The sequence below is a fragment of the Dioscorea cayenensis genome, chromosome 16, assembly GCF_009730915.1.
Source record: "Dioscorea cayenensis subsp. rotundata cultivar TDr96_F1 chromosome 16, TDr96_F1_v2_PseudoChromosome.rev07_lg8_w22 25.fasta, whole genome shotgun sequence".
Taxonomy (NCBI): Eukaryota; Viridiplantae; Streptophyta; class Magnoliopsida; order Dioscoreales; family Dioscoreaceae; genus Dioscorea; species Dioscorea cayenensis.
The window spans coordinates 17,315,247-17,325,465 of record NC_052486.1 but is presented as its reverse complement, the minus strand read 5'-3'; the positions used below and the strand labels follow the sequence as shown (position 1 = coordinate 17,325,465).

Below are 10,219 nucleotides of genomic sequence, written 5' to 3'. Positions count from 1 at the left end.
GTAGGATAAATCACATCGGATGGGAAAGGGCGTTTTTGCTACCTCTCGACTCAGCTTTCTGATCCTCTCAATCTTGTTATCTCTAACCCTAATGAGCGTCACTCATTCAAAATGATTAGCTAGATAGATTCCAACCCTTGACGTCACTCTAAGGGAAAATCAAACAAATAAACACACAAAGATTGAAACACAATTAAAACATCAATTAAGAAAAACATAGTAGAAGTCAATGAAACAAAAATCATCCTAGGGTTTACAAGTACAAGCACCCACTGGGGTTTGAGCTCTCCGTGGCGAAATATAAAATCTAAAGATAAAGTCAAAAATAAATGCAGAAATCCATAGAGATAACCCCTTGTAAGTCCATGTCGAGTGGTCTTCAAGAGAGCCCCTCGTCTTCTCCAAAAGACTCCTTCAAAGTAAGCCTAGGGACACCACAGCCGAGATCTAAGCCGTCGAGGCTCCTAATAACTCTCCTCTGAGAGAAATTGATCTCGAATCTTTGTGGGAACACTACAAAATCCTAGTAAAAGCCTCTCAAACCTAGCCGCTCTCCTAAAGATAGGCAAAGGTAGGGATCAAGATTTCCCAATACTTGCAGGCGTATTTAAATTATGTGAAATAGGTCATCCACGCGGAGTGTGGAATTTTCCATAAGGTTGCGTGGTTCCGGACTTCTCATTTCATGCCTGTTGTGAGCGGTAACTATTACGATGTAATTTGATCGCGATGGTTTCTACGATGAAATTGCTATAGTACTCTCAACTTCAATTTTTTCATCAAGGCCGCATAATTGGGCACACATCCATGAGGTAAATCATGTTGCATCTTCACTTTCGAGTACATTGATAAAGCTCTTGACAATGTTATACAAGTTGGAACATATGAGTGTGACTACCTTTGTACCCCTCCAATTTGTGTATTCACTTGAACATTTTGGATGTTGGCACACACCCACATGTCTATAAGTACAACTTGTGCCTTGATCCTTGTTCAATACAAGAATTTCCTCAAAAATTGCATCCATGATCTATTTTGCTCTCTTTATTCCAAACTTGTCTACAGTCGTATATGCATAAAAGAACACATATGCAAGACAAATGAGACATAATTTCCTACAAGTGATGCTCAATGTAAGAAAAAGTATGCTTAGTAACACTTATTCACAAGCACTTATCAATTGGTCATGAAGGTACTATAGCAAGTTACTATTTATGATGAGTGAGATATTTCCACAGTAGTGTGGAAGAATTTCGACTACACAAGCGTGTGGCGGCACATAACAAGCACAAATTTCTAATTATTAAAAGGCCATTTTTGCCCAATGTTTGGGAATTTTTCACTGACTTTTTGAGTGGAAAGGCGGTTAGGGTTTGGAGAGGAGGTTTTTGCGACTTTGGGGCATTTCTTCACCAACTTTGATCAATTTCTCCTACGTCGTATCATCAAGGAAGCCATAGGTGACCCTAGCTTCGAGAGGAATCCATCAAGATGTTAAAACTACCCAACAAGGCCATTATCACAGTTTAAGTGGGTCTATTTCAATGGATTTTCTGATTTTCATTCTATTATTTGTTTTGTAACATGCTCTATGGAGAGCTAAACCCTAGAGGGTATTTGGGCATGTGAACTCTAGGATTTTATTCTTTCTATTGATTTACAGTGTGCTTTCCTTTTAATCCGAGTTTCGTTGAGCTTTAATCTTGTGTTTTTAATGCGTGCTTGCTTTATTGATCTATTGATTGATTGGTTTGCATTGATTTATTAACCTTGGTGAGAGAGAGGTCTCCATTAGGGTTAGAACCTCAAGATGAAAGAAGATTGAGAGGGTGAGTCATGAGATAGTGGACTGTCCCCTTTCCCCTCCGATTGGTGTATTCTATCTTAGTATTCCCTAAGCTCTAAACAACCATATGTGGTGTGAGGTGTTGAGAGAGTTCTCCGTTGGGACCTGATAGGGGGTTGAGGGCCTTTCAGCTAGAAGTAGGGCTAGCTCTATTCTTCGGAATCGGATACATCCTTTGGAATCCCTATGCGGTCATATATGGTGTGAGGCGTTGAGACTGATAGATTTCTCCATTGAAACCTTGTAGGGGACTAGTATGGGTGATGCGGAGGCGAGGGATCCGATTATCTTTGGATTTCCACAACAACTAACTTCGGTTTAGGGAACTTAATACACCCTTGCGTATCCATGAGTGCACGGTCGCACAAGTAGTAAAGTGTAACCAATGGGATCAGGTAGTTGAATCCAAAAGGACTCATATAGCTCTCGATACTTGCTCATTTTCCAATATCTAGCTATTTCAAAGATTGGGATTGAATTATTTAATCTACTAAATGAGAAAAGAATAAAGAAGGAAGAAAAGACTAGGTTTTTAGGTTGAGGGAGATAGCGATTGGAAAAGGATAGTGCCCAGTTTATCCTTTTGACAAATGCAATGACTAAGCAATGATTCAAGAGTTTATTCTTGGACCGTGGTAAATGCCTACGAGAGGGTTTTGATAACATCGTCCTTACCGAAAGGCTCGAGAGGGACTTAACCCCTTGTTTATATATAAATAATATAACGCATGTCTTAATAAAATTCAATGTCCTAATAGAAACCAAATCGAGTTTAATGTAAATTCTAATATATCCTAATCATAGCTATATTTAGAATTAAAAATTTAAATATCCCAATCTTAATCTTAATTGATTATTTGGTTGTTTTTGGACTAGAATGCAAAATTCAAGGGTAAATCAAAAATGCAAATTACAAAAATTGCCCAAGAGAACATATCTCGAGGGCAAAAATGAAAATTACAAAATTAGCCCTGAGAGATCATATCTCGAGGCAAAATACAAATTACAAGATTATCTTTAAGAACACATATCTCGAGGCAATCTCAAATCTTAGGGATAACCGAAACACACATCCCAAAGGCGATCTTTCAAATTTCATGTAGCACGAGAGCATATCTGAGCAAGCTGTAGAAATGCAAATCCTAAAAGCACTGAGCACACATCCAGAAGCGATTCAACTAAGTGAATTAAAAATAATAATAATAAAATAATAATAATAATAATATAAAATAATAAATAAATAATGAATATATAATAAATAATAATAATAATAATAAATAATAATAAATAAAACAATTAAATTAAATAAAAAAATAATAAAATAATAATAAAAATAATATATATATTGAAAATTTAAAATTATTTATTAATTAATTAATTAATTAATTAAAAAATTTAAATTTAAATTTAGAAGAAAAACAATTTGATCTTACCTGCTTCGTTGTGATCTCACGGGGGAGTTAGGGTTAGGATAAGGATGATGGGGTTTTGGGATTAGGATAAGGGCGAAGAAGTTCTTTTTAAATAGAAGAGTGAAAAAGGGAGGAGGAGACCATCTCTACGAAAGAAAGAAGCTATAAGGTTTTTATCTCTTCCCTATGCTACCATATATATAGATATATATTTATATATAATATATATATAAAAAGAAAAAGAAAGAAAGAGAGAATTCCAAGTCTTGATGTCATAGCAGCTTAGCGCCTTTACCGACATGGTTGAGTGGCTGAAATAATGCCGCCAACTATGTCGGTACCATTTTGCCTCTCTTGCCCTATCGTTTGATGCTACGTCGCTTGATCACGATTGCTTGCCCTTTCGCCGCCACAGCCTATCACTTGTCGTAGTTTGTTTGATGGTGTTTCTACTCACCATGGATGCTGCTCACCGTTGTCGCTGCCTCTCTCTTTCTCTCTCTCTCTCTTTTTCATCTCACGGAGGCGGCGTGAAATATAAAAAGCCAGCGAGCGATCGGGTGGAGAGAGAGAGAGAGAGCGAGATCTGGCTGAGGGTCTCATCTCGATCACCAAATCCCTAGTCTACCGAAAATCTCCAATTCATCTATATCGATCCATCTCTTCTCGGCAACCCTTCTTCGAAACCCTAGGCTGCGTCAGCCCTCTCCTCGATCTTCATCTCCGCTTGCTCCGCCATGAGCCCTTAGCGAGGCTCCAGTCATCGCCTTGCTACTAACTCTCCCGCACTTACCGACTTCGTCTATTCTATTAAGGTCAGAATGAAGAAGAAGCCCTTGCCTAAGCTCAAATGGACGAAGGAGACCATTCTTGGTATTGCCAAGTATCCGACCATCAAGGCCAAGGCTCGAGGGAGCTCAAGCTTCATCTTGTTTTGCGAGGCGAAGTTTCCTAACTCTCGGTGAGTCTTGGTCTGGCGGTGAGGCAGCAGAGTCCCGCGACAGCGATTATGATTCTTGGGGATACTTGTATGCGAGATTGCGGGGTTTTGCAAATATGAAGACATCAAAGCTAGATCCCAATGAACCTTCAAATGTTCTTTGAAGTAATTACCTCATGGGAGTCTAGAATATGTTGTGATTACAAGTGTTGATCGAGATGACTTACTTGATCAAGGAAATGGTCATTTTGTGGAGCGAGTCTCGAAGCGAAGATTTTAAAGCCAAAGATGCTAATTGAAGCACTTGTTCCTAATTTCCGTGGAGATCCTAGCTATGTTAAGAAAGTTGCTACTTTTAGATTAGATATCTTTGCTCACAACATTGAGACTGTCGAAGAATTTCAGGGTTCAGTACAAGATCACCGTGCTAATTTTAAGCAATCAATTGATGTTCTTAAGATGGCAAAAGATTTTGCTCCTAGCTGGTACTCTTACAAAAGACCTTAATAATGTTGGGTTGTGGTGAAACACCGATCGAGATAATTAGCACAATGGAGAGTGAGAGCGGTGGAGTTGATGTCATGACCTTGATCGATGTACATGAGGCCTTCAAAGCCTGTATGAATATATATCAAGTGTGGTATTTGAATAACATTTCGTTCGATCCAAAGCAACACCAATGGTTGAGTCAGCGATTAAAATTTCATATCCCAAAAGAGCAATGACAAATTTCAAAGCGATAACGAGGTGCATATCGCATACAATGACTAGCCAAGCATGCAATGCGGTAATAAAGGCACATGCACGGTGACTTATTTCAAAAATGGCGATAAAAAAATTTCAAAAGCGACAATGAGGGCACATAATGCGTGTGGCAAGGCACGGGAAGTGGCGATGATATATGATATATGTATATACAAAAGGCATATATTGACGTAAATGATGTATTAAATATATGAAATAAAATAACAAAATTTATAATTTCGCAAATCTTCTTATTTTTACTCGTACTTCTTCCCTTAATCGGAGGTTCCTAAGATTCTAATCTGGGGTAATTAATAGTAGAGGCTTGCCTCTATTAGAAATGAAAGAACCCACAAAACCAAATATGATATTTGTGCTTCGATATATCGTCTAGTGTCTTTTTTATGATGCCAGATGCATATTTTCGATCCCACAAATTCTGGCACGCCCGGTGGGGACACATTTCTCCTCCCATCTTTGAGGCAAAAGTACAAGTAAAGGCGTTGTTCTTACATCCTATGAAAGAAATCTAATAATGTTTCTTTTTATTTTGTAGGAAACAAAGAACAAATGGCACAAAAAAACTCAACCACCTCTAGAAGCCCGAAACTCACAATTTTTCCTTGGCGAAGGGCGGGGTTCAATTGCCCTATGCACCTTCAACACTTTGAGGCTGCGGGGGTTGAGTGACCTTTGGCACCATATCTGAGTCGGTGCGATTTCGTGAGGAGACCCTGCACCTTGAAGGGAGGACCCTAGCAGGTCCGCGACTTTCCATCCAAGGTCGTCGCCCCAATGTGATTGTTCTTTATGGCTGGCGAGGGATCTTTGCTGTCAGGGGAGCACCAAGAGTATCTGCATCTGAGAGGCTATCCCTACCCTAAAAGGGTAATTTCTATGAATGATGATGATGAACCCGCTTTCACCATTATAGCAAATGGGCGGGAAAGTGGAATTTTCCACTCATCTGATGAAGACACACCAAAGAAGAAAAGTGTGTTTTCAAGGCTCACACAAAGGAAAGTCAAAATTCCAAGAAAAAAGTTGGATTTTGTGTCATTCCAAGGACACAAGAATGATCAAATGAGTACTTTCAACAACTCATTTAAACCTCTTAACCTGGTAAAGAAGAACGCAACCACTGTGAGACCTGCGCCCTAGGCGAGTGAAAACAATTTTGGTAGACCTCCAAAGTCCTATCACAAGAACTCATTTGGTCGGAATCTCTACATGACTTACACAACATCAAGGAAACTGCAGTCAGAGAAGATAAGACCAAAAGAATTTTATCAAAAGAAGAAGCAATCGATTTCAACACTGCAGAAGACGATGTTTGACCGTTTAGCTCCTACAAGAAATCAACCCAAGGTTAACAGGTCTAAATTTCAATGGAGGAGGGACATGAAAGATGAAGAAATGTCGATGCAGATGTGGAAGTACACACTTGTCGGATGGTTCTCGAAGCAAGAGGAGATCACTGCACCGAACAAGAACAAGCAGGGGACTGTTACAAGATCCCTTAGAAGAGCGTGATTCCACTGAATGGAGAAGAAGTATCCAGTCATGTGGCCTCACATGAGGAGCAAGGTATAGGGACTAGCCTTCCATCGCTCCATGTACCAAGGAAACACAAAGAAGTACAGCCACTAAATGAAGATGAAGAGGATAAACATGTCTTTTGTTCCTCAAAGGGACATCGTGATCTTGAATATCAAAGACTCAATGACAACATGGCAATGTTGATGGGGTCAATGTTACAAATCCAGAAACAAATTAAAATCCTCATGGAAAATCGGCTGAACAAAGCAGGAAGATCGAGGGTCTAACTCGAGGCGGAGAAGCCCTAAGGCCCGAGTTGAGTGAGGGGTAACTCCCACGGTTTCCCTATGGAGAATGTGCAGAGGTCGAGAAGTCAACACCTCATCCAAAAGAAACCTTGAGGCCCGAGTGGAACATGGGGAAACCTCTTATGCTCCCGTTCGGGGAACAATCGAGTTTGTAATGACTCGGGAAGAGATACGAGTGAATGGTAGTTGCTTGAATTAAATCAAAGCCAAAGGAATTGAGATAAGGGCATATGGAGACAAGCCCTATCCCAGCTACCACGACCTGGTGCCCTACCCCAAGGGATATAATGTTCCTAAATTCAAGCAATTTACTGGGATTGGCAATCCTGACCAACATTTGGCTCATTTTGTCACGGCTTGTGGAGATACAAGTGCGAAGCCATCACTCCTCCTCAGACAGTTCTCTACAAATCTTGTAGGAGTAGCATTTGAATGGTATGCAAATCTGCAACCCGAGTCGATTCAAACATAACAGCAGTTAAAAGATGCATTTCGAGTACGGTTTGGGGGCATAAGTGACAAAATCACAATTACTGACCTCGTAGCCACTCGCCAAAACAAAGATGAAAAAGTGGTCGATTACATTATGAGATGGAGGAATTTAAGCATTAAATGTGAACAACCACTCGATCAGCAGCAAGCGGTGGGTTTATTACTCGGGAACATTAATAGTTGGATGTCGCCTTTCTTGAGCACATCAAGCATCACTACATTCCAAGGCTTAATTTCACAAGCTAAAAAATTGGAAAGGACCAACCTGAAGGAGTTGTCCAATTTCCAGGCCACTTCAAGGAGTGACAAAGACAAATCCAAGAAGACAGAAGGTATCATAGTACCTTTGCTACCACCTTCGATATTGAGAAGGGGAAAAGGCGTAGCGGAGTCCCATAAGCCGGGAACAAGCTAAGGTACCTAGCTTAGGTGCTACTTGATAATGAATCAAGACCTCTTCTTTCCTTTGAAAGATAGGGATGAATAAAAAGTATTCCTTGGAAGAGATAAAGTACATAAAATTTTGCAAAGATCTTTGTGAGAGAAGAGTTTGCTGACTCCCAGAATGCAAAAGACACGAAGAGCAAAAGCAAGACGGACCATCCCAATTCTTATCCATATCATAGGGGTGTTGGGACATACAATAGAAGATTGTTATGTTTTTCAAGGGATGGGTCGAGCGATAATACCAAGAGGGCAAAATCACACTCTCAAAGAATGTCTTGTCCGAGCAACCAGCTGAACATCCTATGTGACTACCCTAAACCCAGAGTAGTTATCTCAAAGGGAAGTCATAGTGGTTGGTAACAAAGTGATATTTACATCGACAGAGGATGACAAACCTTGTCTTTGTTCCAGAAAGAGTTATGGGAAGTATTTATATCAAAAGATCGATGAAGATGTTGAAGAAGTTGGCTGAAAGCTGGCGAGGGATCGTGTGGAAGCGCTCTCGGCAACCTCATAAAAGGGTCACTCAGACAAAAGCAGGGCAAAGAAGAAGAACAAGAAAAGAAAGCAAAAAGCGTGAAACAATCAAAGCGCAAGAAATCCATTATTGAGGAGTATATAGAGACTCTTGAAGAATATGAGCAGAAGGAAAGGGTTACGATTACCCTCGGAGATTATTTTTTTCCCGAAGAAGTCAGAAGAGATTACTCGGGGAAATTAAGCGAGAAAAATTGAAAATGAAGAAGATGTGCAAGTGGAGACTTGTAGGGTTATTTCTGGAGGGGAACCTCTATATAACCCAGAAGATGATGATGAATATGACAGCTTCTCTGAGCTAGAAGAGTCCTATGATCGTTACGGCCGGCCCTATGTTAGTAAGAAACAGAGAAAGAAGATAGCATTCGGGGAGAGGTAAAGAAGGCGAGCGACAAGCTCTTGGAGCCCTACCCACAAGTAAAGTCAAAGAACCATATTACACCCGAAGACCCCAAAATATAAGGTCTTGAAGAAAGTCATGCTCACTGAAGACATCCTGCTTTCATTCAAAGGGTGATGGAGGAGTCGACTAATAGGCTATGGCGATTACATATTGAAGATCTTTGAGTGGGATGAATCTGGGACATACCCTCCAGAATTATCGCGACAAAATTTTATCTCAGAGGTTGTGGATTCTCCGTCCCCTGCCAAAGCAACAAATGCTAAAGAAAGATTTATCAAAAAAGATAAAAGGAAAGAGCTCTTTGATCAAGCCATAGAAAACGGATTGAATTTGCCTACACCCAAAAGGCGATGTCGGATGCATCCGTATAGTCATCCAAACTACTGCTAATATCACCGGGTTGTAGGACACACCATAGAAGAATGTGAAGCTTTTGAAAAATGGTTGCAAGGACAGGTTTCTTTGGGGAATTTGACACTCCCAGAAGAATACTTTGAAGAAAAAGGTGAATGCTATGCCATAGTAGCTCATGATGATTCAGAAGATGAGCTGAACTTCCTTGAGGAGGAAGATGAGGCACCACGACAGGTATATCAGATGCATCTTAGAACTGGGAAGACACTTCAACCAAGACAGGTTCCCAGTTCAAGTAACCGAGATAAAGGGTAGGTGATTGAAGAAGATAATGTTTCTCCTAAAAACCCTTGAAAAAGCCGAATTATAACATTTTGGCACATTTGAAGATAGTCCCAGCACTCCTCAATATGTACGATGCATTGATGATGTCAGCTGAAGTCAGGGAGTCTTTAATACATGCCCTTTAAAATCCTTGAGGAATCTCAAGCATACTTTACCGAGGTCAACATAAAAGAAGCCCTATATGCATCTGATACATCTTCAGTGTCTTTCACAGATGAGGACCTATTACTTGGGACTACAGCACACAACAGACCATTATATGTTACAGGATTTTGTGATGGAGTAAAGATCAACTGGGTTTTGATTGATCCAGGGTCTTCTTTGAATTTAATAACCCTCAACACTCTTCGAGCACTGGCTCTTGAAGTATGCCACTTATCTTCGAAGAAGATCATCATACAGGGTTTTAATCAACACAGCCAAAAGACATTGGGGTCGATCACCCTCCCCCTTAAATTTGAAAAAATATCCTCTAATGTGAAATTTCATGTAATTGATGTTGATGCTTCCTATAAAGCCCTCTTAGGAAGGCTATGAATTCATGAGAATGAGCTGGTCCCTTCAACACTTCATCAATGCACGAAGTTTTTGGTGGATGGAGAAGAATTCAAAATTGATGGAGAAATCCAACCCTTTGGTATCCATGAAATACACTATAAGGATGCGAGGTATTATCTTAACACATCCAAATCAACCAAAGGGGGCAAATTGCCATGCCCAGGAGAAGAGTTTTTGATCAAGACGGCCAAAACTACTCCTGTGCTCCAGAAAAAAGAACCAGTGCCACCTCACTTTGGTAGTGACACTGAGTCATCAGAAGATGAGAGTGATGCAGATATACACCAAAGTAAG

At 40.2% G+C, this 10,219-nt stretch overlaps 1 pseudogene; it reads left to right on the top strand.

Moving 5' to 3' along the window:
* Positions 1-4,822, top strand: part of LOC120278569 — a 23,219-nt pseudogene extending 18,397 nt beyond the window's left edge.
* Positions 4,823-10,219: the final 5,397 nt, after the last annotated feature.